A 25,692-nucleotide genomic window follows, 5' to 3' on the forward strand; every position below is an offset into this window, starting at 1 on the left:
CCTCCTTGTCTTTTTTCGTGTGCGCTGACACGTGATCTGCAATGCAACACCAACTCGCTCATCACTGTGTGCGTTAACTGAAATAGCGCAATTTTTTCTAATTGTCGTCTTAACATTATTCCACCTACCAGTCAAGTCTACTGCTTCAGAATTTTCTTATATATAGCCTTATTGCAGACGAAAACAGCACAGCGACCGTGCAGAGCGCTTGTATAGCCTGCACCCTTCTCTGTCTTTGTGTCTGTGCACTCATGCGTGCTCTTCACTTAACCGCAGCTTTACAATGATGCCCACCATGCAGGACGCAATGCTTACTGGATAGCGTAGTCCTCCTCACTTAGCAGGAGCAATACGCTGGGCCAGTTATATGCCCTTTCTGGCCCACTGCGTGTATAAACAAAATGCACTTCCCTGAAAACCTTCATAAATTGTCTCCAGCAAGGTCCAACCTGCACCCTGGACACCTGTAAATTTTATATACTATAATAGGCATTAATTAAAACTTGAAACACAGAAAATGCTATTATATCCCTTCAGTGTGAACTATTTTATCAGATGGATTCGAAATATTGAGCAACAACTTTGGCTCGAGAATATTATCAGGTAACAGTTATAGATCGCTCTCTGACAGCCTAAGGCTCCTGCAAAATCTACCCACTGCTAGTTATCTTGCAATGTAGGAATTCCATTTTCAATGCAATTTTGAAGCCATCGTCTACAAATTCCGCATGGTAGTTGCTGCAAAGATCTCATATGCGATAAATGTCTGTCTCGTTTCATGTTAAACTAAATCATACCAAATCCTTCAAGCTGTTTAACTCCACGTGCGGATTTTCATTGCGGTTTAGCAAACCTGCCGTGTGGTACTCTAGTTGCGCGTACACAGCGCCACTTTCTTCGACAGGTGAGAGCGTTGAAGGTAATCTGAGGACGATTTCAAGTTCACCTGAAACAACGAATTATAAAATTCTACTGACAAAGAAACCACTCTAAATGAAAAGAGAGTATTTTTGCCAGAGAATACGCCCAAAAACAAAATACACTGTGTCTCCATCACCCGCTGATTTTGCAAACAAAATGCGCGCTGGGCTTAAGCTACCTTAAAGTACCTGCGCGCTACACTAGGGCAAGAGAATCGATGTTAAAGCACCATTCACTTCGAAATGGCAGCAAATCGCTTCTTTCAGTGAGGATGTAACAAACTTAAACCGGCTGTCTTGATTGTTCAGTGCGGAATCACAAACTCAGTGGGTCAAACCCAAGCAAGAATATTCTGGCATTCGTTAGCTTGAGGGCGCACAAATAAAGTAAATATTGCCGCGCCTTGGTTTCGAATACGCGGCGGCGCGACTAGCCACCCTTGCTGGCCACTGAACGAGAGCACTGTGCTATCGCAGCAGCCGACCACGCCTCGCGGTAAACTGTAGCAATCTCGCGCTGTGCATTGCACGTCGTCGTCTTTATCAATTTGCATCTTCGGCGTGGACAGGTCAGAAAAATTTAACCTCGATCATAGCTTAGCCTGAGTCATTTCGCCGCCAGACGTGCCAGCAAAGCAATACCATGTGCCAACAACGCTAAACATGTGCTTTCGCACGCCTACTCGGTGGAACTGCGTTAAAACACTACCGCTTTTTTAGATCAAGATGTTCTGGCGATAAATCTGCATTTACTTGTGCCCCGCCGCGGTGGCTCAGTGGTTACGGCGCTCGGCTGCTGACCCGAAAGACGCGGGTTAGATCCCGGCCGCGGCGGCTGAATTTCGATGAAGGCGAAATTCTAGAGGCCCGTGTACTGTGCGTTGTCAGTGCACGTTAAAGAACTCCAGGTGGTCGAAATTTCCGGAGCCCTTCACTACGCCGTCCCTCATAGCCTGAGTTGCTTCGGGAGGCTATACCCCCAATAAACCAAACCAAACCAAGCATTTACTTGTAGGGAAAATGTCAACATCTCTATAAAAAGGCACGGAATCAATTTTCACTGGAAGCTATACTTGAGTGCTTTGTCCTTAGTGTTCCTAAAAGACAGCTCTTCTGTATTCTTTCCGTTGGTCGGCGTCTGGAGATGGCGTAAGGGCCCACAAGTGTTCTTCGGATAAAAAAATTTGCATTCGCTGTATTCGTCGTCAGCGCGATGTGATCTGTCACTGGCAGTCGCCTCTCATTTACGGTACTGTGAAAGTGAGATCGTCCGCATGTTCGTGACCGCCCTCCAGCTTGAGGACAATGACAGTTTTCTGCATTTGCCTCCTATTGTGCACCACTCGATTTATCCGCAAAACTTCGCCCTTATTAAGATTGCAAATTTGCAATTAAAAACTTAGTAATTGGAGGCAGCCTGTTTTTACACTTCAAGATTTTCTTTATTGCGTCCTTTAGGTAGCGCGTGCTATCTTGGGGCAAAGTGAGAAAGTGTGAAGCCTCAGCGCTTACAGGAAGAAAAGAGTGCATTAACTCTCAACCTTCATGACGCTGTATATAGACCTATTACGCGCTATGAGAAAATCACGAATTATTTTATTACGAAGGATCTATTGTGAGTTCCCTATATTAGATTTTTTACTCAAAGGAAGCTTTGCCATTTCATTCGTCTCGTAAAAGTAATCAATCCAAGAACTTTGTGCGCTGAAACAAACCTACATTTATAGACGCATTTTTCATACACAGCGTTTGAAAAAAGCTTCTGCCATCATACTGGCGAGCATCATAGTACTGCTTCATCGTCCACGCTCAATGCCGCCGGCATACTGCTGTCTCATTTTGTTTGTGACGCGAGACGCTACCAGACTTATCTTGATTGTTCGGGGCCGCGCGCAACAGCTTCTAGATTTTTTTTATGGTCACTGAGCTGAATGCTTCCTTGCCAGCTTTAAATTGAGTGCGGCCAAAAACTTCAGCCAGGCTGTTCGATGACCGCCGAGCAGGTTTGCTGCTACACGGCCACAGAGTCATTCAGTTCTTTTTCGCCGCCGCGGTGGCACAGCGGTTATGGTGCTCGGCTGCTGTCCCGAAAGACGCGGGTTCGATCCCGGCCGCGGCGGCTAGAATTTCTTTGGAGGAGAAATTCTAGAGGCCCGTGTACTGTGCGATGTCAGTGCACGTTAAAGAACCCCAGGTGGTCGAAATTTCCGGAGCCCTCCACTACGGCGTCTCTCATAGCCTTAGTCGCTTTGGGACGTTAAACCCCATAAACCAAACCATTCAGTTCTTTTCGCGTGCAGGTACAGGCGCGGACAAAAGTAAACGGAGCACGCAACTGTCTTCGAATATTTTTCACGCATCACCTGACTGAAATTTCCAGCAGTGGTACGCGCATGCTGGTAGGGGAGGTTGGTGGGCTTTCTTGTTGACAAACAACGCTTCTTCATTACCAATAGAGAAAGCATGATTGCACTTCGAGCGCAATAGCGTGCTCCGTTTACTTATGGCCGCGCCTGTACGTACAACAGTCTATTTTAGAAATCCCCTCCGCTCTCTTTTTGACTGCCGTACCAGTAAGTGAGAATTTCAGTTTTAAACAGCGCTACAAAGTGAAATGAAATTAGCCGCCGCGGTGGCTCAGTGGCTATGGTGCTCGGCTGCTGGCCCGAAAGACGCGGGTTCGATCCCGGCCGCGGCGGCTGAATTTCTTTGCAGGAGAAATTCGAGGCCCGTGTACTGTGCGAGGTCAGTGCACGTTAAAGAACCCCAGGTGGTCGAAATTTCCGGAGCCCTCCACTACGGCGTCTCTCATAGCCTTAGTCGCTTTGGGACGTTAAACCCCATAAACAAACAAACAAACAAATGAAATTAGACTTTTGTTTCCGGTAACTGTTCAAAAACCTTTGAAGACAAGAAAATTTGCTTCGCTTTTATATGGCCTAATATTCTTGCTTTACACAAATACATTTCTCTGCGTCATATTTCAGCCTGTTTGCCGCGATACCTTTATAGGCGCGGTCAAACCAGCCATTGCAATCGGCACTGCACAATCCAATCTAGCTAGAGAATTCCACAGCGTTATTTCAGCTATTTGAGCTATGGCTGTCTTCAATAAAGAAATGGCCTATAGGGGTGATTGAACCACTGGGAACTTGCATATGTTTGTGGGTGGCTACGTTAGAAAATAACTGCACAGCGTAGTTTCCGCAAAATCGTTTGGAATATATAATAAGGGAGTAATTACTCATTGGCAAACACCCAAGCGCAGCCATATGGCTACAAAGGAAAGCTATACAGCTTTCTCACAAACTTCGTAGTTAAAGAAAAATTCGTCCTGGTCCGGGGTTCGAACCTGGGACCACCGCTGGAATATGCAGGCGTTCCAAAATTTCTAGGAGCACTCAACGCAAAATACAGCGCGCGCATTGTTTCCGCAACTCGCTTACGCTTGTCATGCATTCCACGTGTGCTTCCGGAGCGAAAAAAATCCTGCCGCTAACGATGGCCACTAACGCTCTAAGATTAAAACGTCCTCGCGAAAGGCAGCACACAGACACAATGTTTGGTGCTTATTGAAGCCACTCCTGAAAGTCAGCAGCGGAAAGCTTAACCAGATGTTCGTTGTTGCCTTGTCTACTCTTGCTGTCGCGTAGCCATTCATGAATTTTTCTCCTCGGGTATCTGTAATTGAACTGATTTCCTACTTGCCGGCGGCTCAGCTGATGTTACATCCAGAAATACACATGAATTAGCTATCATAGGTTTGCAACTGTTGTGTACAGCGATTTCCCTTTGTGGAAAAACGTCCGGGCCATCTACTAAACGTAACTCTATTAGTTCTCTGAGATGCATACAAGAACATTTGGACCGCTGTCCAAAAAAGAGACGCTCCGATTATTACAACGGAACGGTGATTAAACTGCTACAGCGATATCATAACTAAGGGGTAAATGTGTTCAAGTTTAGTAGCGAAGAAAGCTCACAAAAAATTTACCGCAGATGAATGTTATTGTTTCGGAGCAAATGCGTTCACAAGCGGGCTTCTATTTCGTGAGCGCAATTTCTCACGGCGCCCTTGTTTCTCGAACGCGCATACTATAGAGCGCGCTAACAATTTGTGCAGCCCTATGTGCGCAGCTGTGCCAGCTTGTGCCACAGCAGGTGTCCGTGCATTCGTGTGTATGTATGTATGTATGTACGTACGTACGTACGTACGTACGTACGTATGTATGTATGTATGTATGTATGTATGTATGTATGTATGTATGTATGTATGTATGTATGTATGTATGTATGTATGTATGTATGTATGTATGTATGTATGTATGTATGTATGTATGTATGTATGTATGTATGTATGTATGTATGTATGTATGTATGTATGCATGTATGCATGTATGTATGTATGTATGTATGTATGTATGTATGTATGTATGTATGTATGTATGTATGTATGTATGTATGTATGTATGTATGTATGTATGTATGTATGCATGTATGCATGTATGTATGCATGTATGTATGTATGTATGTATGTATGTATGTATGTATGTATGTATGTATGTATGTATGTATGTATGTATGTATGTATGTATGTATGTATGTATGTATGTATGTATGTATGTATGCATGCTCGTATGTATATGTGTGTGTGAGAGAGAGTATTTGTAAAGCATGAGACCGTGCATAGAAGACGATACAAAGGGTGGATATCTTATCGATAAACGAAAGCGATAAACGAAGATAGGAATTTGTAAAATGATCATCACATCGTGGTAGCCTGGAAAAAATCAGGGGGCACTTTGACTGTCTAAAGTGGGTAGAGGCGGAAGCGTTTTCCGCATCACCTTCGCTGTTTCTGTGGCACTGGTGGCGTCATATATAATTGAGTACTAATTACTAAGTGATGACAAATCACTAATTAATGGTTAATTACTGATTAATGCCTGAATACTCATTAACTGCTAATTAATGACGCTTAAGCTTCGCCTTTAGGAGTGGAACGCGACAGCGCGTTGTAGCGCTGCCAGGGAGTCCACGGAACCCCACCACCCGTTTCGGCGGATGCCTTGCCCTTTGAACGCAACGCTTTTTGAGGAAAGGAAATGGCGCAGTAATTCTCTGTCATCTCGGTGGACACCTGAACCGCACCGTAGAGGAAGGGAGGAAGTGGGAGTGAAAGAAGATAGACAAAGATGGCCCGTAATGAAGAAAATGAAAATTGTATTTCAGGAAAGGAAATTACGCAGTAACTGTCTCACAAAATTCAGGGGAGCACTTTTTTGACCTAAAGTGTGGTCACTGATGTGTGGTTAAGATGGTAAGCTTCGCCTCTAAGAGTGGAACGCGACAGCGTCTTGCAACGCTGCGAAGGAGTCCATAGAACGCCATCGCCCATTCGGTTCTACGCCTCGCTCGTCGGTAAATTGGTTTTTGAGGAAAGGAAATGTATCTGTCTCTCATTTGTCGGTGGACACCTAAACCTCGCCGGAAGGGAATGGAGGAGGATGAGAGTGAGTGAAGACACCGTATTCACTAGACGCGCCTTTGTTCATTCCAAACCATCGAGCTGGCATGGCGGAGTGGATAGCATGCTCGTCTCTCACGCCGAAGACCGGGGTTCGATTCCTGAGCTCGACCAATTTCGTAATCGGTGTTATTTATTTATATGGCCTGACTAGTAAAACTAATTAGGCTAATTGGGCAATTAAGCAATTAACTAAGCTCAGTTCCACTTACTTGGAGCATCACTATACGATTCCTTCAATTGGTTCATGGTTACTAGCCAAAGTATAATTGGCCCCGTTTGAAATTCCCACACTGTGACGTCACGACCGTTTCCACCAATTGAAAAGCGTGACATTTTCTGTCGACAACTGCTGCTTACAACGATGAGACATTAAAGGCTTCCGCCTTAAAAAGGGAAGTGAAATGTGAAGCAGTAAAATTTATTCCGAAAGTAGATTCCTGAAATGTCATGCTCAGGAATTTCAATATATTCTATAAATTTGTGAAAAATACCTTAGTTAAGGGGCTCTGAAGGGGCTCCTAATAAAGTTGCGGTACGCCTAGGATACTGTCACGTTGTAGTGACGGCAGTCCAGTGGTCCGGAAGACACCAGCCAGTCTTGGAAACGAAGCTCTTTATTTGGGCTGACTTGCGCCCGCAAAAGAACTAAATCACTCGGCGGCGGCGTAAGCAACAAACATGCTCTTCGGTCGTCGAACTACGAATGTCCGCTGCTCGCGGCATCGCTCAATTTAAAGCCGGCAAGGTAACTTCCAGATAGCAGGACAAGATCATCTACAGTAATCTGGAAAAAGCTAGATGCAGCCTTTCATGGCTGCGATCAATCGAGATTAGTCTGGTCGTTTCTCGCGTCACGAACAAAAGAGATAACAACCCTTTCCTGCAGCCTTGAGCGTGAACGAACAAACACTACAATGATACTGGCATTACCCCCCTTCCAAAGAAGCATCGTCTCGATGCTTTGAAATGAAAATAAACACGGAGAATGCTTCAAGAACTTAGAGTCCTTTAGCGTTCCTAGTAAGGTGTAAGGGCAGCGGTAAAAGCTTCAAGTCTGGCCGTGTCGTCGTCGTCGGTGTCATCGTAGTTTTCGTCGTCGTAGTTGTCGTCGTCGTCGTAGTTGTCGTCGTAGTTGTCGTCGTCGTCGTCGTCGTAGTTGTCGTCGTAGTTGTCGTCGTAGTTGTCGTCGTAGTTGTCGTCGTAGGGTCGTCGTCGTAGGGTCGTCGTAATTCTCGTCGTAGTTCTCGTCGTAGTTGAGGCATAGTCTTGTGTTTTCGTCGATGGAGGACCTTAGTTCTTGCGCTCAGGCGGCTCGGCGATGAGCTTTCTTCCCGACGCAAAAATTCTTCCGTTTCGGCTGGTCGCTGGCCGGGTCGGGGTCGTGGGGCGCCGTAAGAGAACCCTCGGATGCCCATTCTCCTGTATGGGCAGTACCGGAGAATGTGACCGGCTTCGCCGCAGTGGAAGCATAGCGGGCGGCACTGGTCGGGTGTTCTCCACTCGTCGCATTTCCCCGGCCGTGTGCGACGCTCGTAGGACGGGCGAGTTGGGGCGAAAAGGCGGCGCTTCACCGCAGCCGGCTAAGGGCGATAGGGGCTTGGGTCCCGTCGTCGAGGTGCAGGACGGCGCACTGCTGCGGCGTAAGTCATGGCTGGAGGCTCCAGAGGCTGCGTGGTAGACTGGAGTCAGTTCCTCCGGTGAATAACTCAAAGGGCTGGCATCACGACTTGCAGGGGTTGTCCGGTACCTGGAAGGCTACCCAGCACCTCCACCAGATTTCACATTGTAGTGACGGCAGTCCAGTGGTCCGGAAGACACCAGCCAGTCTTGGAAACGAAGCTCTTTATTTGGGCTGACTTGCGCCCTCAAAAGAACTGAATCACTCGGCGGCGGCGTAGAAAGAGAAGTTTATTTTATCTGTCATAGCATAGAAAATACAACAAAACAGATGAACTTAATTCTCTGATCATTCAAGCACATGCGCAGTAACGCAGCACTGAGCATGTCAGAACTAAATCACTCGGCGGCGGCGTAAGCAACAAACATGCTCTTCGGTCGTCGAACTACGAATGTCCGCTGCTCGCGGCATCGCTCAATTTAAAGCCGGCAAGGAAACTTCCAGATAGCAGGACAAGATCATCTACAGTAATCTGGAAAAAGCTAGATGCAGCCTTTCATGGCTGCGATCAATCGAGATTAGTCTGGTCGCTTCTCGCGTCACGAACAAAAGAGATAACAACCCTTTCCTGCAGCCTTGAGCGTGAACGAACAAACACTACAATGATACGTGGCAATATTAAAGGACGCCGCTTCACAAATATCCTCAAGCCAGAATTTTCTTAAACGTTTTGCGGAATCTGAGTTATTTTCCGTAAAAATTTGAATTTACGCGTCTTCGCGCCTTTCTCTTCTCGTCACTTTTTGCACGCTGACGTGTCGCCGAATCCGCCGGCTCCACCCGCTCGGTCCCTCCGCCGGCTGCTGACAGGCACGGAAGGAGCAGGCCGCGGGTATGGCAGCTGCGTGACGTCAAAAAAGGCATCACGACGAACCAATGGAAGCCGTTCGTTGGTGTCGTAAAGAGCGCGGCATGACACGGTGCGCGCAGATTCGGGCGGAAGCTCGGCACTGCAGGTCGCCGGGACGCGCGGAAGCGCAAATTGTTAAAATTATATTGTAAATTACTGCTTCGCTTTTCATGTCCGGTACGCGGCATGAACACTCGGTGGCCTATACTCTACATAATGCAAGCGTATTATAGGCAATCTCGAACAAACTTTTTAGCGACCCTTTAAAGCATGCTTCGAGCACGTTTCGAATGCAGGAAAAAATATGTTATGTCGTTTTAGCATCTTGTCACTGTATCTAAAGTACTTTCGTAAACATGAACATCATTCGTCCAAAGTATACTACAAATCTAACAAATGGGCCGTCCCCGTAAACGTATTTGTAGTAGACTTCATACAAAACATTAGAAATGCACTTTTACCACAGCCTGTCTTCTTTGAAGGGAAACTGAAGCGAAATCTTAAAATTCAACAAAAATGCTGAAAATAGATTCTCGGAATGTGATTACACTGAAATCTAGTCGTCACTTCGAATATTTTTCAGCGGATGGTTCGGTTTTCGATGTTTTATGAGCGCGCGCCAAGCCCTCCCGGCCCGCGCGAGGTGAAGAGCGTGACGTCATGATACCCTCGTCCGACACGCAACCGCTCGCGTCACTTGAAGCGCGATGTCGCACTGCAGTTTGGGTAGACCAAGCGATAAGGGCGCGTTCACACTTGGACATTCCACGGCAAGAGCGAGCGAAATCCGCCACCGCGGCAGAGATTCGGCCCAAATATCCAGCGTAAAGCCCGATCGGTCAAGGAGAGATTTCTACCGCCGGAAAAAATTGCGCCGATTCTCATCGGCCGCGAGAACGCAGTTGCATTCCCACGGCGACAAATATGGCGGCGCCCTTCGATGCGTGACGCCTCGCTTCGGACTGGATTCGTCGTTCTTATTGTCTTCTGCAGCGCGTTCAATAGCCATAAATGGGCCACCGGTCTTTCGTGTCGTCTCCTGTCGCCCATAAGAAAACGTACGAGTCATAAATTGGCTTTATTATTTATTTAAAGTGACAATTCTGCCCCCTTTAGGCTTACGAGGGGCGTTGGTTTCTTGACACCAGTGGTTCCCCTCCTAACCACCAAATGGCACCACTAGTCCAAACATCGTGGCGCATCTTTTTAAAAGAGAGTGTTAGAAATGGCGTAAGATTCGCAAAAAAAATAGCTGCATTTAGCGCAGGTAAGCGTACATACGGGTATGGTATGTAGACAGCAGCGATTAACATCTTGCCACATCAGTGTACGCTATGAGCAGGAGACACACAAACGCAAAACTGGAAAAACCGCGAGTAGGGATGGCAATCGTGTTCCTGCGGGAGCAGTGGCCGCGAGGGTGCTATGCCGTCTATTCGCAGCTTCCACAGGCGGGCGCTAGGTGCAACGATACGGCAATAAATCGCGAAAAAAAAACGCGCTATCCGCCTTTTTTCGCCGAAAATCTTGCCGCATTTTCCAATTTTAGCAGTCAAGCTCTTGTTAACATGTAAAAGAGCAACTCCAAAACTTCGGTTCAGTATCCCTTTAAGGGTAATGTGCAGAATAAAGCAGAGAGCAGAATTTTTCAGCCACACGGGAAATAGTCGTCACGGCATCTTCAATACAAAGGCCACTCGTTGCAGTATTAATGACAATGCTTCCTCAGCCAGTGGAGGACGCAATGAACGCTGCGAGGGCTTCTGATGAAAGTTATAGGATATCTTCCTTTTCTTTCCGTGGCATTAAGGGAGTGCTTTTGACCTTTGATACCGTTAATTATTTACACTTCAGAGCATTGCGTTCACTTGCGTTCATATTCAGGCGTGCCATGTATTACATTCACAGACCGCGAGCAATAATAAATGCGGAGCTTGACCACTTCTGTAAAGCAGTGTAATGTTTTAAGCTCGGTTTCAAAAAGAGAAGTAGTTTTCAGAGCAAGCGGCTCTAGCCTGAGAAACGTGCTTTACCATCATTGTTTTGCGTAGGTTTTCTACAGCGTTTCACCGTTCCAAGGCCTGTCAAAGTCAGCCCCTAGTAGGGTCTACAGCGCATTTTCCTGTCTTGTCAAAAGGTTTACACGAGACAGATCGAGCTTTGAAAAACCGTTCGCGAAGCGTGATGGAATAAACAAACGCATCGTACAGAAGCAATAGCTCTAGTGTTCATTAAAGCCTCTTTCTACAAACTATTGCACAGCCACGTACGCCGGCACTCGCGTCTGGTATTGAAGCTTGGAAGGTAACAAGAAATTTGGTATGAACTTGAGCACAACGTAGCAAGCTGTGCAAAACAGTAATGATAGGTAACGAGTACTGATATAGGAAGAAATTACAGTCAGTGAGGCAGCGATCGAAAGTTAGTGATATCTAAGGCATATTATCAACTAGAGGCAGTGTATTGGCGAAGATTGCAGACAGGAACATTCCCAAACCTGCATATCCTTAGCAAGATTTACCCGACGCAATATCGGGACACTTGCCCGTGGTGTGGCAGCAAACCATCGTTGTACCACATCACGTGGGAATGAAGTAAAAACGACAGCTTTCGCAAAGACCCGAGTGCAGAACAGTGGGAGAGCCGGCTCTCCAGAGGCGATCTGGGTTGCCAACAAGGTCTCATCCAGCATGCCCAACGAGCAGCGCAGCTCAGCGGTGCCTTGGAATAGGGGCACCGACCCTGTGAGAAGAAGGAAGATGGACCTCTTCTTTCTCGTCTGCTACTAGCACCTTTCTAGAGCAATAAAAGTCTTTCCTACCTACCTAGCGCATATTACGAACAGGAAATGTGAACAGACAGCCACATAATGCAGGTCATGTAGACAGGCTTATAGGTCTCTTTGGGCGAACGGGTGAATTCCAGAAGGCGAGCTCAACAGGAAGGTAGGCAGAGAGGTGGACGGATGAGATTAGGAAGACCCAGAGATATAGTGTCCTCTGACAGCATTAGTCAGGAGTAATTGGAAATGCATTATTTGCGCTGCAGCGCATGTATTCGCGCTAGGAACAATGATGACGTTCGCGACGAGATCGCCAGCGCGGCATATAGTGAGGGGCGGATGCAACATACGCCGCAAGAGTGTATTCCTCATGCGTGAGTCACCACCTTAGCGTAACTTTCAATAGCTAAGTGGCACCATAAAGCCGGGTAGGGCTAAAGCCGGGTAGGGCTATGTTATGAATATTGTGAAGGTATAGGATGCGCAATCAAAGGACGAACCACGAAGAAAGACACAGAGACACACATAAGCGCACTAACAACTGTTTATTTCTTCCTTGGAACGATTACTCATACACCTGGCCACGCATGCTCAAAAGCAATCTTTAACCACAATAGTCATGTCAAGGGCTGTTGACGCAGACGCGAACGCAAAAAGTTGATTTCGGAAACGTACAGAGCCACGGACGTGTCACTGCTACAGTCTACAGCGTTTTCCTTTATGTGGAAAGCTTCCAAAGCCAGCCGCGCTTGTTCATTTTTGCTTTTTCCCAGTATCACTGTCTCGTCAAGTCGCGGTGCGCAATTGCGGCAAGAACTAAGATGGGACACATCTTAGTGCAGGCGATGCAGACTACATACATGCGGACGTACCCAGCCATTTTACCATTTTATGTTATGAATAAATCATTTGTGCTTTGTTTGGAATGGGTGCGCCTCGACTTCGCCCTACAGGCTTTCGCTAGACCAACGCGCCACGACCTCTAAACCACACAACGCGACATGGATAGCTGAGGTCCAAACCTGGTACTTCTACAGATTAGATGAGGAAACGGCCGTTACTATCAGCCTTCCAGGCGATGGGTCCACGGTCATCAGGGAGTCGGGCATGCACTCCGGACTTTTGCTTACTGCTCTTGTAGATTTGTAATAAGTTAGTATAAATGAAGATAGAGCATTAAAAATAATTACTAAAGAATAATAATATACAACAATTTAGGAGGAATAATACTTCATTAAGTATGCATCAACAGTTATACACCACGTGTATTTCTCGTTCAAAGGATGAGCACCTTGAACCGTGTTCCTTAGGAGCTATGTATGCCTGCATTCTGGTCGGTGTTTTGGCTGTGCTATAACACCCATAAGGCAGGAGGGCAGCCCGACGCAAAGCGATCAAAACCATAGTGCAGGCGATGCAGACTACATACATGCGGACGTACCCAGCCATTTTACCATACAGCAATGGTCCCCCGCCGCGGTGGCTCAGTAGTTACGGCGCTCGGCTGCTTACCCGAACGACACGGGTTCGATCCCCGCCGCGGCGGCTGAATTTCGATGGAGGCGAAATTCTAGAGGCCCGTGCGCTCTGCGTTGTCAGTGCACGTTAAAGAGCCCCAGGTGGCCGATGTTTCCGGAGCCCTTGACTACGGCGTCCGTCATAGCCTCAGTCGCTTTAAACCCGAATAAACCAAACCAAACCATACAGCAATGGTGGCCGCAGTGGATGATGCTACCCATATATATATATTACGAGCTCACCTTCAAGAACTGCATGATGACGGAAGCCGAGCAGAGATCGATTTCCCTCATCATCACCGAAGGCAACAGACGGCATAGCTTGTTTGGTAATATTTCCAGCCAGCAAACAACCTGCCGTAATTGTACCATAGCCGAGTTTACAAATAGCTTAGGAAATGCTCAGTCCAATCAAACCTGTTCTTAGAAGCTTTTTTAGAAGCTTTTCGCAGAATCTGCAGATTGCGAGGTGCTGGATGTGGTAAGAGAATAGGCCTGCTTATGGCAGGCAATGACCGCTGCTGATCCGGATCACGAAGGGGAAAAAAGTCGAAGAGTAAGAATGGGGATGAACGCATATGGCAGTTTCTCTCAGGTCATGAATGGTAGCTTACCAATATCCCTGAAGGGAAAAGTATGCAACAGCTGTATCTTACCGGTACTCACCTATGGCGCACGATCGCAGAGGCTAACGAAATCGTACAGCTGAAGATAAGGACAACGCAGCGACCTATGGAAAGAAAAATGATAGGTGTAATGTTAAGAGCCCCGAAAGCAGGCAGAGTGAGTGAGCGAACGAACGCGAGTTAATGACATCCGAATCGAAATGAAAAGAAATAAATGGGCTCTGGCAGGAGATGTAATGCGAAGGAAAGAAAACCGCTGGTCCTTGAGGGTAACGAAGTGGATTCCAGTAGAAGCCAAGCGTAAAAGTGAGCACCGAAATTAAGGTGTGCGGATGAGATTAAGAGGTTTGCGGGGATACGGCAGCTGCAGGTGGCAAAGGACAGGGTTAATTAAAGAGACATGGGAGAGGCAATTGCCCTGCCGTGGGCATCGGCAGGTTTATAATGATGAAGAATCAAACCTGAGGTTGTGCAACGTACATTACATGGGCCCCACAACACGCCGACCTTACTGCGATACCACCTTAGCGCCACCTTAGCGCAACTTTCAATAGCTTAGTGGCACCATAAAGCCGGTTAAGGCTAAAGCCAGGTAGGGCTATGTTATCATTAAATCATTTCTGCTTTGTTTCGAATGGGTGCGCCTCGACTTCGCCCTATAGGCTTTCCGTTAGAACAACGCGCCACGACCTGTAAACCACACCACGCGACATGTACAGCCGAGGTCCAAACCTGGTACTTCTACAGATTATATGAGGGAACGGCCGTTACCATCAGCCTTCCGGGTGATGGGTCCGCGGTCATTACGGAGTCGGGCGTGCACTCCGGACTTTTGCTTACTGCTGTTGTAAATTTACAATAAGTTAGTATATATATATATTTTTTATTCGAGTTGTTTTCCATTAGGCATAATGAAAAAGGGAAAAAAAGTTATAGAAAGGACTGCAAACAAGCCTCGCTTAAAAAGCGGCAAAAGTTCGCGATAAAGCGATTATCTTGAGTCCACTTGCGATAGTCGTCTGCAACGTCCCATCGCAGGCCAACCGTTCTTAGGAAGCGTCGTCTCACGGAAGCTGTAGCCGGGCAAGTCCACAGCAAGTGTTTTTCGTCACACTGGTCGGGCGCAGCACCACAATGGGGACACATGTCAGTCACTTCGTAACGTTTGTCACGCCACCGATGACGCACAGAAGGAGTCAGAGCCGCTCCTGCCCGAATCCGACGCACAGATACCTCCTCTTCCCGAGTGAGACTCCGGGGGAGAGGGTTCGAACGCGGAGGAATTAGAGCGCGTGTTCTGTGACGCAAAGCCTGTTTCTCGGAAACATGGGACAGGAACGGATCTGAGGGAAGAGGGGAAGGTGGCGGGATATCGGATGTGTCAAGGTGTGTCATTGCATCCACATGAATTATATGCGGACCCTGGGCATGCCCGCGAATCCAATGTATACGCACAGGACAGGGGTATTTTGTGCAAAGTTGGTGAATGGATTGTGTAACTTGGAATGTGCGCCGGACAGCCTTAAGCTGCTTAAGGGCGGCAAGGGAGTCGGTGTAAATGTGAACAATATCGAAAATGGGTGCGAGTGGAAGAGAAGCAATGGCATTGTGTATCGCCTGAAGCTCCAAGGCAAGGGGGGAGCAAGTACCCGCGCTGTATGTAGCGTGGTAGTTAAGATGAGGATGGGAGGGACTGTAAACTGCAGTAACTCCCTGCTGTGGTGTGTGTGATGCTTCGGTGTATATTATGCACCCTGAAGGAAGATGGGCGGCTGATATCGGCGTCGAAGCAGAGGGGCGATTGTCTGTGAGTTGACAGTATGACCATGGAGGAAGAGTCTGTAAACGATGAAGCTGAAACGTCATCTTGCGCGCTCTGTTTGCCTCACGCTGGTCGATAAGTTCTCTCAATGTATTAAGTTGAGCGTACTCTTGCAGAATGGGTATGGGTGTGATACAAGGAAGATAAGTTATGACGCGCATAGCCTCCCGATTGATTGATTGATTCAAGGGAGTCCCACTGTCGGCGGGTGAGGCGATGAAATGGCGCCTGGTACACTATCCGCGGATGAAGGATGGAGCGCACGAGCTGACGCTGACGGCCGTATCAAAACGCGCTCCGCCAAAGCGCATAGCTATGCGTCGAATCAGACCGAGAGTAGCGTGAGCAGATTTACGGGTCGCGTTTAGCCACGGAGTCCTAGTCCCAGATGTATGAAGTAGAAGACCTAGAACACGCACACTTTCTACTTGATGAATTGGAGAATTATCTACCGTGAAGGTAAACGGTGCTGCTTTCCGTAAGCCACTTCTGTTTCCGATGCGAATGAAACAAGATTTATTACACGAGAGGGTCAGACCCAAAGGGGGTAGTCGTGATGTTAAGGCATCCAGCGCTTGCTGGAGCGCCGACTGCTGCACAGACGCATCTGGATGTCAAGACCACAAGGTTATGTCATCGACATACGCAAGGACGCGTACAGAAGGAATTTTCTCTAGGGCTCGGACAAGAGGTATAAAAGTTACATTAAATAATGTGGGGGTGAGGACGGAGCCCTGGGGTACACCGCGGTTGGAGGTAAAGTGACCAAAAGGCTTCCCATGGACACGTACACTGAAGGTTCTGTTTGTTAAAAATGAGTGAACTGAAAGTAGAAAGCGATGCGGGAGACCGAGATCTTGAAGGGTACCAAGAATAGAACAGTGTAGGACGTTGTCATATGCCTTTGTGATATCAGTAGCGATCACCGTACGAACAAGATGACTATGGGGAGAATGGTTTAGAACGCCCGCAGCCAACACAGCCAACAGCCAGACCGTCTTCTGTTCCAATGTCAGGGCGGAACCCAATTCGAGATTATTGATAACCATCATTCGGTTCCAGCCACCACGACAAGCGAGCTGCTAGATTGTGTTCATAAAGCTTGCAGATAGTAGGCGTAAGTGAAATAACAATTTAGGAGGAATAATACTTCATTAAGTATGCATCAACAGTTATATGCCACGTGTATTTCTCGCTCAAAGGATGAGCACCTTGAGCCGCGTTTCCTAGGAGCTATGTATGCCTGCATTCTGGTCGGTATTTCGGTGTGTTATAACACCCATAATCCAGGAGGGCAGCCCTACGCAAAGCGATCAAAACCATAGTGCAGGGGATGCAGACTACATACATGCGGACGTAGCCAGCCATTTTACCATACAGCAATGGTCCCCCGCCGCGGTGGTTCAGTAGTTACGGCGCTCGGCTGCTTACCCGAACAACACGGGTTCGATCCCCGCCGCAGTGGCTGAATTTCGATGGAGACGAAATTCTAGAGGCCCGTGCGCTCTGATTTGTCAGTGCACGTTAAAGAGCCCCAGGTGGCCGATGTTTCCGGAGCCCTTGACTACGGCGTCCGTCATAGCCTCAGTCGCTTTAAACCCGAATAAACCAAACCAAACCATACAGCAATGGTGGCCGCAGTGGATGATGCTACCCATATATATATATTACGAGCTCACCTTCAAGAACTGCATGATGACGGAAGCCGAGCAGAGATCGATTTCCCTCATCATCACCGAAGGCAACAGACGGCATAGCTTGTTTGGTAATATTTCCAGCCAGCAAACAACCTGCCGTAATTGTACCATAGCCGAGTTTACAAATAGCTTAGGAAATGCTCAGTCCAATCAAACCTGTTCTTAGAAGCTTTTTTAGAAGCTTTTCGCAGAATCTGCAGATTGCGAGGTGCTGGATGTGGTAAGAGAATAGGCCTGCTTATGGCAGGCAATGACCGCTGCTGATCCGGATCACGAAGGGGAAAAAAGTCGAAGAGTAAGAATGGGGATGAACGCATATGGCAGTTTCTCTCAGGTCATGAATGGTAGCTTACCAATATCCCTGAAGGGAAAAGTATGCAACAGCTGTATCTTACCGGTACTCACCTATGGCGCACGATCGCAGAGGCTAACGAAATCGTACAGCTGAAGATAAGGACAACGCAGCGACCTATGGAAAGAAAAATGATAGGTGTAATGTTAAGAGCCCCGAAAGCAGGCAGAGTGAGTGAGCGAACGAACGCGAGTTAATGACATCCGAATCGAAATGAAAAGAAATAAATGGGCTCTGGCAGGAGATGTAATGCGAAGGAAAGAAAACCGCTGGTCCTTGAGGGTAACGAAGTGGATTCCAGTAGAAGCCAAGCGTAAAAGTGAGCACCGAAATTAAGGTGTGCGGATGAGATTAAGAGGTTTGCGGGGATACGGCAGCTGCAGGTGGCAAAGGACAGGGTTAATTAAAGAGACATGGGAGAGGCAATTGCCCTGCCGTGGGCATCGGCAGGTTTATAATGATGAAGAATCAAACCTGAGGTTGTGCAACGTACATTACATGGGCCCCACAACACGCCGACCTTACTGCGATACCACCTTAGCGCCACCTTAGCGCAACTTTCAATAGCTTAGTGGCACCATAAAGCCGGTTAAGGCTAAAGCCAGGTAGGGCTATGTTATCATTAAATCATTTCTGCTTTGTTTCGAATGGGTGCGCCTCGACTTCGCCCTATAGGCTTTCCGTTAGAACAACGCGCCACGACCTGTAAACCACACCACGCGACATGTACAGCCGAGGTCCAAACCTGGTACTTCTACAGATTATATGAGGGAACGGCCGTTACCATCAGCCTTCCGGGTGATGGGTCCGCGGTCATTACGGAGTCGGGCGTGCACTCCGGACTTTTGCTTACTGCTGTTGTAAATTTACAATAAGTTAGTATATATATATATTTTTTATTCGAGTTGTTTTCCATTAGGCATAATGAAAAAGGGAAAAAAAGTTATAGAAAGGACTGCAAACAAGCCTCGCTTAAAAAGCGGCAAAAGTTCGCGATAAAGCGATTATCTTGAGTCCACTTGCGATAGTCGTCTGCAACGTCCCATCGCAGGCCAACCGTTCTTAGGAAGCGTCGTCTCACGGAAGCTGTAGCCGGGCAAGTCCACAGCAAGTGTTTTTCGTCACACTGGTCGGGCGCAGCACCACAATGGGGACACATGTCAGTCACTTCGTAACGTTTGTCACGCCACCGATGACGCACAGAAGGAGTCAGAGCCGCTCCTGCCCGAATCCGACGCACAGATACCTCCTCTTCCCGAGTGAGACTCCGGGGGAGAGGGTTCGAACGCGGAGGAATTAGAGCGCGTGTTCTGTGACGCAAAGCCTGTTTCTCGGAAACATGGGACAGGAACGGATCTGAGGGAAGAGGGGAAGGTGGCGGGATATCGGATGTGTCAAGGTGTGTCATTGCATCCACATGAATTATATGCGGACCCTGGGCATGCCCGCGAATCCAATGTATACGCACAGGACAGGGGTATTTTGTGCAAAGTTGGTGAATGGATTGTGTAACTTGGAATGTGCGCCGGACAGCCTTAAGCTGCTTAAGGGCGGCAAGGGAGTCGGTGTAAATGTGAACAATATCGAAAATGGGTGCGAGTGGAAGAGAAGCAATGGCATTGTGTATCGCCTGAAGCTCCAAGGCAAGGGGGGAGCAAGTACCCGCGCTGTATGTAGCGTGGTAGTTAAGATGAGGATGGGAGGGACTGTAAACTGCAGTAACTCCCTGCTGTGGTGTGTGTGATGCTTCGGTGTATATTATGCACCCTGAAGGAAGATGGGCGGCTGATATCGGCGTCGAAGCAGAGGGGCGATTGTCTGTGAGTTGACAGTATGACCATGGAGGAAGAGTCTGTAAACGATGAAGCTGAAACGTCATCTTGCGCGCTCTGTTTGCCTCACGCTGGTCGATAAGTTCTCTCAATGTATTAAGTTGAGCGTACTCTTGCAGAATGGGTATGGGTGTGATACAAGGAAGATAAGTTATGACGCGCATAGCCTCCCGATTGATTGATTGATTCAAGGGAGTCCCACTGTCGGCGGGTGAGGCGATGAAATGGCGCCTGGTACACTATCCGCGGATGAAGGATGGAGCGCACGAGCTGACGCTGACGGCCGTATCAAAACGCGCTCCGCCAAAGCGCATAGCTATGCGTCGAATCAGACCGAGAGTAGCGTGAGCAGATTTACGGGTCGCGTTTAGCCACGGAGTCCTAGTCCCAGATGTATGAAGTAGAAGACCTAGAACACGCACACTTTCTACTTGATGAATTGGAGAATTATCTACCGTGAAGGTAAACGGTGCTGCTTTCCGTAAGCCACTTCTGTTTCCGATGCGAATGAAACAAGATTTATTACACGAGAGGGTCAGACCCAAAGGGGGTAGTCGTGATGTTAAGGCATCCAGCGCTTGCTGGAGCGCCGACTGCTGCACAGACGCATCTGGATGTCAAGACCACAAGGTTATGTCATCGACATACGCAAGGACGCGTACAGAAGGAATTTTCTCTAGGGCTCGGACAAGAGGTATAAAAGTTACATTAAATAATGTGGGGGTGAGGACGGAGCCCTGGGGTACACCGCGGTTGGAGGTAAAGTGACCAAAAGGCTTCCCATGGACACGTACACTGAAGGTTCTGTTTGTTAAAAATGAGTGAACTGAAAGTAGAAAGCGATGCGGGAGACCGAGATCTTGAAGGGTACCAAGAATAGAACAGTGTAGGACGTTGTCATATGCCTTTGTGATATCAGTAGCGATCACCGTACGAACAAGATGACTATGGGGAGAATGGTTTAGAACGCCCGCAGCCAACACAGCCAACAGCCAGACCGTCTTCTGTTCCAATGTCAGGGCGGAACCCAATTCGAGATTATTGATAACCATCATTCGGTTCCAGCCACCACGACAAGCGAGCTGCTAGATTGTGTTCATAAAGCTTGCAGATAGTAGGCGTAAGTGAAATAACAATTTAGGAGGAATAATACTTCATTAAGTATGCATCAACAGTTATATGCCACGTGTATTTCTCGCTCAAAGGATGAGCACCTTGAGCCGCGTTTCCTAGGAGCTATGTATGCCTGCATTCTGGTCGGTATTTCGGTGTGTTATAACACCCATAATCCAGGAGGGCAGCCCTACGCAAAGCGATCAAAACCATAGTGCAGGGGATGCAGACTACATACATGCGGACGTAGCCAGCCATTTTACCATACAGCAATGGTCCCCCGCCGCGGTGGTTCAGTAGTTACGGCGCTCGGCTGCTTACCCGAACAACACGGGTTCGATCCCCGCCGCAGTGGCTGAATTTCGATGGAGACGAAATTCTAGAGGCCCGTGCGCTCTGATTTGTCAGTGCACGTTAAAGAGCCCCAGGTGGCCGAAGTTTCCGGAGCCCTTGACTACGGCGTCCGTCATAGCCTCAGTCGCTTTAAACCCGAATAAACCAAACCAAACCATACAGCAATGGTGGCCGCAGTGGATGATGCTACCCATATATATATATCACCAGCTCACCTTCAAGAACTGCATGATGACGGAAGCCGAGCAGAGATGGATTTCCCTCATCATCACCGTAGGCAACAGACGCCATAAATTTTTTGGTAATATTTCCGGCTAGCAAACAACCTGCCGTAATTGTACCATAGCCGAGTTTACAAATAGCTTAGGAAATGCTCAGTCCAATCAAACCTGTTCTTAGAAGCTTTTTTAGAAGCTTTTCGCAGAATCTGCAGATTGCGAGGTGCTGGATGTGGTAAGAGAATAGGCCTGCTTATAGCAGGCAATGACCGCTGCTGATCCGGATCACGAATGGGAAAAAAGTCGAAGAGTAAGAATGGGGATGAACGCATATGGCAGTTTCTCTCAGGTCATGAATGGCAGCTTACCAATAACCCTTAAGAGAAAAGTATATACGAGGGTCATCCCAAAAGTAAGGCCTGCAGTTCTTTTATATATCGAAAGAAATAGTTATTTGAAGTAATTTACAAATCACTTAAAAGGCAGACCACTCTTCTACTTTTTCGCATAATCTCCGTTGCAGTCTATGCATTTTTGTAGACGCTGGGCCAGTTTTTGTATGCCCATATCATACCAGCTCGCCGCCATGCCGTTGAGGAAGCGTTTGACCGCATCTTTCACTTCGTCACCATTGGTGAAGCGCCTTCCAGCGAGATGTTCTTTTAGCTTTGGAAACCAGTGGTAGTCACTTGATGCCAAGTCCGGACTGTAGGGTGGGAGGCTGATGGCGTCCCAGCCAGACTGTTGCAGGAGAGCGACGGTTTGGCAGGCAACGTGGGGGGGGGGGGAGCGTTTTCGTGGAGAAGATTCACGCCCTTGCTCAGCATTCCCCTTCTGCGATTTCGAATCGCCCGTCTGAGTTTCTTAAGGGCCTCACAATATCTGTCTCCGTTTACTTTGGTGCCAGGAGCCATGAAGTATACCAACAATACCAAGTTACGATCCCAAAACACATTGCCATGACATTGCCGGCAGACTGCGTGCGGTTGAATTTTCGCGGCATGGGGGAAGAGGAGTACCGCCACTCACGTGATTCTTGTTCGGTCTAAGGTGTGAAGTGGAATGTCCAGGTTTCGTCACCCGTGAAAACGGAATCCGAAAAGGTCGCCTTTTTATCTCCATAACGCCGAAGAAATTCGCGGGAGGAGTCAAGGTGTTGCCGTTGATGGTCGTCTGTGAATATTCGCGGAACCCTTCTTGCGCACACCTTCCGATATTTCAACTTTGCTGTCAAAATTCCATGAATAATGCTTCTATAAACGCCAGGGACCAAAATGCAGAGTTCGTCGAGTGTGATCCTCCGATCTTGCCGCATCATTTCTTCGGCCTTCGCGACTGTCTCATCAGAAATTAAGTCTCCCGCTTCTTCCTTCGTCGTGAATTCCAGTGCGACCAGCCGCGAACTCCCTACACTACTTGCGGACGTTTTTGACATCCATGCACGACCCTCCGTACACTTCCGTCAACGGGCGATAAATTTCGATTGGTTGAACGCCTTTTGCGTTCAAAAATTGAATAACTGCGCGAATTTCGCACCTGGCGGTAGCGGCAAAGGGGAGCTTCATTTAAAATGGCTGCCGTGCCAAGACTGACTGCCTCTTTTGCGCTGAGTCATGGCTTGTTTAGAAGACGGAGAACAATGAACACAGCAGTACGGCGAGCAGCCGCGCAAATAGTTTCCCTGCGGCCGCAGCCTTTTCGAGACCTTGCTTTTGGGATTACCCTCGTAACAGCTGTCTGTATCTTAGCGGTACTCACCTATGGTGCCCGAGCGTAGAGGCTAACGAAAATCGTACAGCTTATGTTAAGGACAACGCAGCGAGCTGTGGAAAGGAAAATGATAGGCGTAACGTTAAGAGACCGAAAGCGGGCAGAGTGACTGAGGGAACAAACGCGAGTTAATGACATCGAAATGGAAATAAAAATAAATAAATGGGCCCTGGCAGGACATGTAATGCGAAGGAAAAAAAACCGCTGGTCCTTTAAGGGTAACGATACGGATTTCAGTAGAAGCCTAGCATAAAAGTGAGCACCGAAAGTAAGGTGAGCGGATCAGATTAAGAAGTTGTCAGGGTGGAACCAGCGGTACACAGACGCAGGACAAGAAAAAGGAGGTACACACACCACACCGCTGGTAGTGTACCAGCGGTGTGGTGTGTGTACCTCCTTTTTCTTGTCCTGCGTCTGTGTTCCGCTGGTTCCACCCTGACAACATTATGAACCAACTAGCCCAGCAATTTACGCTCCGAGATTAAGAAGCTTGCGGGGATACGGCAGCTGCAGGTGGCAAAGGACAAGGTTAATTCAAGAGGCATGGGAGAGGCACTTGTCCCACAGTGGGCATTGTCAGGTTTATGATGATGAAGAATCGAACCTCAGGTTGTGCACCGCACTTTACGTGGGCCCCACAACACGCTGACCTGACTGCGGTAAAGTAGCCAACGCCACCGCTGGCAAGCTACCAACTGCTCAGGTGGTTACCGGAAAATCACTACGGCCTTAGAGACGTAAGGGGCTATTACGTAGCATCTCTGAGGAGTCCACCAACGCTACTCGACATCTTCCTCAAAACTTAGTAGGGAGCAGTCGGTCCACTGGAGATTTTTAAAAACCAGCACACTTCCAAACCTTTTATTGTACACAATACTCACCAACACAGCACCAGGCCACCTCCCTTAGTGCGATGATCGACGAGCCTTTCATCGCAAAATATGGAGCCGCCAGCAGACAAAAACAGTCCCTCACATACCAGACACCAAACGGAAAAGTGGGAGGCAGCTCTTTCTAGCAATCGTCTCAAACATCGAAGTAGACTGACGGACCGGGCTTTTATCGCCGCAACAGAGGCAGGTACCCTGAACTGGAGGCTATGCCCGCTAAGCTCGCCAAAGCCTCTATTCAGCAATGTTTTCCCTCCTTATTCCCCAACAGCGGCACAGTGCCATCTCTCCTTCGCAGTAAAGGCTTTATTTCCTCACTTATTTGTTTGTTGTGCGTGGTCTAGTCGAATATTCACGTCAATAGCTAATATTTTTATTTTCTGAACATCCCAGGTATACTCCTATTCCACACGGACTTCTTCCATATGCCTTCAATGCGTTAGAACGGCTACTTGGCAGGTTGGTATAGATTCATTGCTACGAGGCAGCGCGCAGGGACGCGACGGCCAAGAAACGACGACAGCAGCGCCTTGCTTTGTGTCTTCTCTTGTCCGTCGTCTCTGCGCGCTGCCTTGTAGCTTGGGTGCGTGCATAAAAATTCTGACATTTCGAATGCACGTGTGTTGCATGACCCGAAGCAAGAAGCATCTAGTTTTTAAGACTGTTCCAACGGCAGTTGCACACCAACCTACCTTAATTTTTGCATTTTTCGGACAAGGAATGATGTGCTTATGCTGCTGGGGCTTCTATTCTCAAGGATGCAATGATTGATGGTGTTTTGCTACTGGCCTGAACTTCACGGCTTTCAATGTTTCTGGACACGATGTATTGCTCAAGTGGAAGGCCTTTTTTTAGCACGAACTAGACCGCACCTTTCGCGTCTTATTTTTTATCGAGACCGCACACAGGACCGTATAAGAGCATATGAGGCGTACGCTATCAAGGCACTCCTGGGTGTAGCCACAAACAATCAACCGACTTGTGGCGCACACGGCTTCAACACACCTCTGGAGTCTTTCGTTCACGAACACTGGCTTCCTGATTCTCCCTATCCTGCTGTGTTACAAAAAGGCCAAGAATCGCTGCTTCTAGAGGTAACATCAACTTGTTTTTGGTTTATGCCTGTGTGTTTTAATCTATACTTAACGCAGAAAACAAACTAGAGTGTGCATACATTCTTTCTCTTCAGTTTTTGTTTGGAAGATGTTAGCGAAATGCTTGGAAATAAATCTCAAATTGATTTTCTGGAAAGAGTGATAGGTGTAACGTTAAGGACGTGTTTGACCTTTGCGTCTTTTCTTATTGCGCTGATCACGTAAATTTATGATATAAATTTAAAGGGCAACCGCTGCTACCAAAAGCAAGCTATCCGGCAACATTTCTGGTGCCCGTGTCTATAAGAGAACTACTCCGAACTATCTCCTTCTTGCATTGTGACCTGACGTGCGAGAGATTCCAGGAAAGCTTACTTCGACCCCATTTGATTCTGTACGTTTTAGACGATCGCAGCTACAAATCACAGCTCAATAATAAATGAACGATGCTCATAACGAATGCTGAGTTTTTCACAACGCAGTAATCCCGATCCCACGTGCAAATTGCGGTGTTAAACTTGCCATAATAATAATTATTATAATATTTATTGCCGTCGTAGCATACAGAAAAAAAACCTATTTACTCGATTTGTATCGGCTCGCGCTTTGGCGCACAAAGATGGTACCTTCATATTTCTTCTACTTTG

The 25,692-nt window shown here is 47.7% G+C and overlaps 1 long non-coding RNA gene across 1 annotated transcript in view; it reads left to right on the plus strand.

The window, feature by feature from the left end:
* The first annotated feature begins 24,782 nt into the window (after window positions 1-24,782).
* LOC149361958 (uncharacterized) overlaps window positions 24,783-25,692 on the plus strand; it is a 29,409-nt gene continuing 28,499 nt past the window's right edge. The window contains exon 1 of the long non-coding RNA XR_016288469.1: window positions 24,783-25,045. This is a non-coding gene — a long non-coding RNA (uncharacterized LOC149361958). The remainder of the gene's footprint in view (window positions 25,046-25,692) is intronic.

The sequence above is a fragment of the Amblyomma mixtum genome, chromosome 2 (assembly GCF_055824585.1).
Source record: "Amblyomma mixtum isolate Tamu chromosome 2, ASM5582458v1, whole genome shotgun sequence".
Lineage (NCBI taxonomy): Eukaryota > Metazoa > Arthropoda > Arachnida > Ixodida > Ixodidae > Amblyomma > Amblyomma mixtum.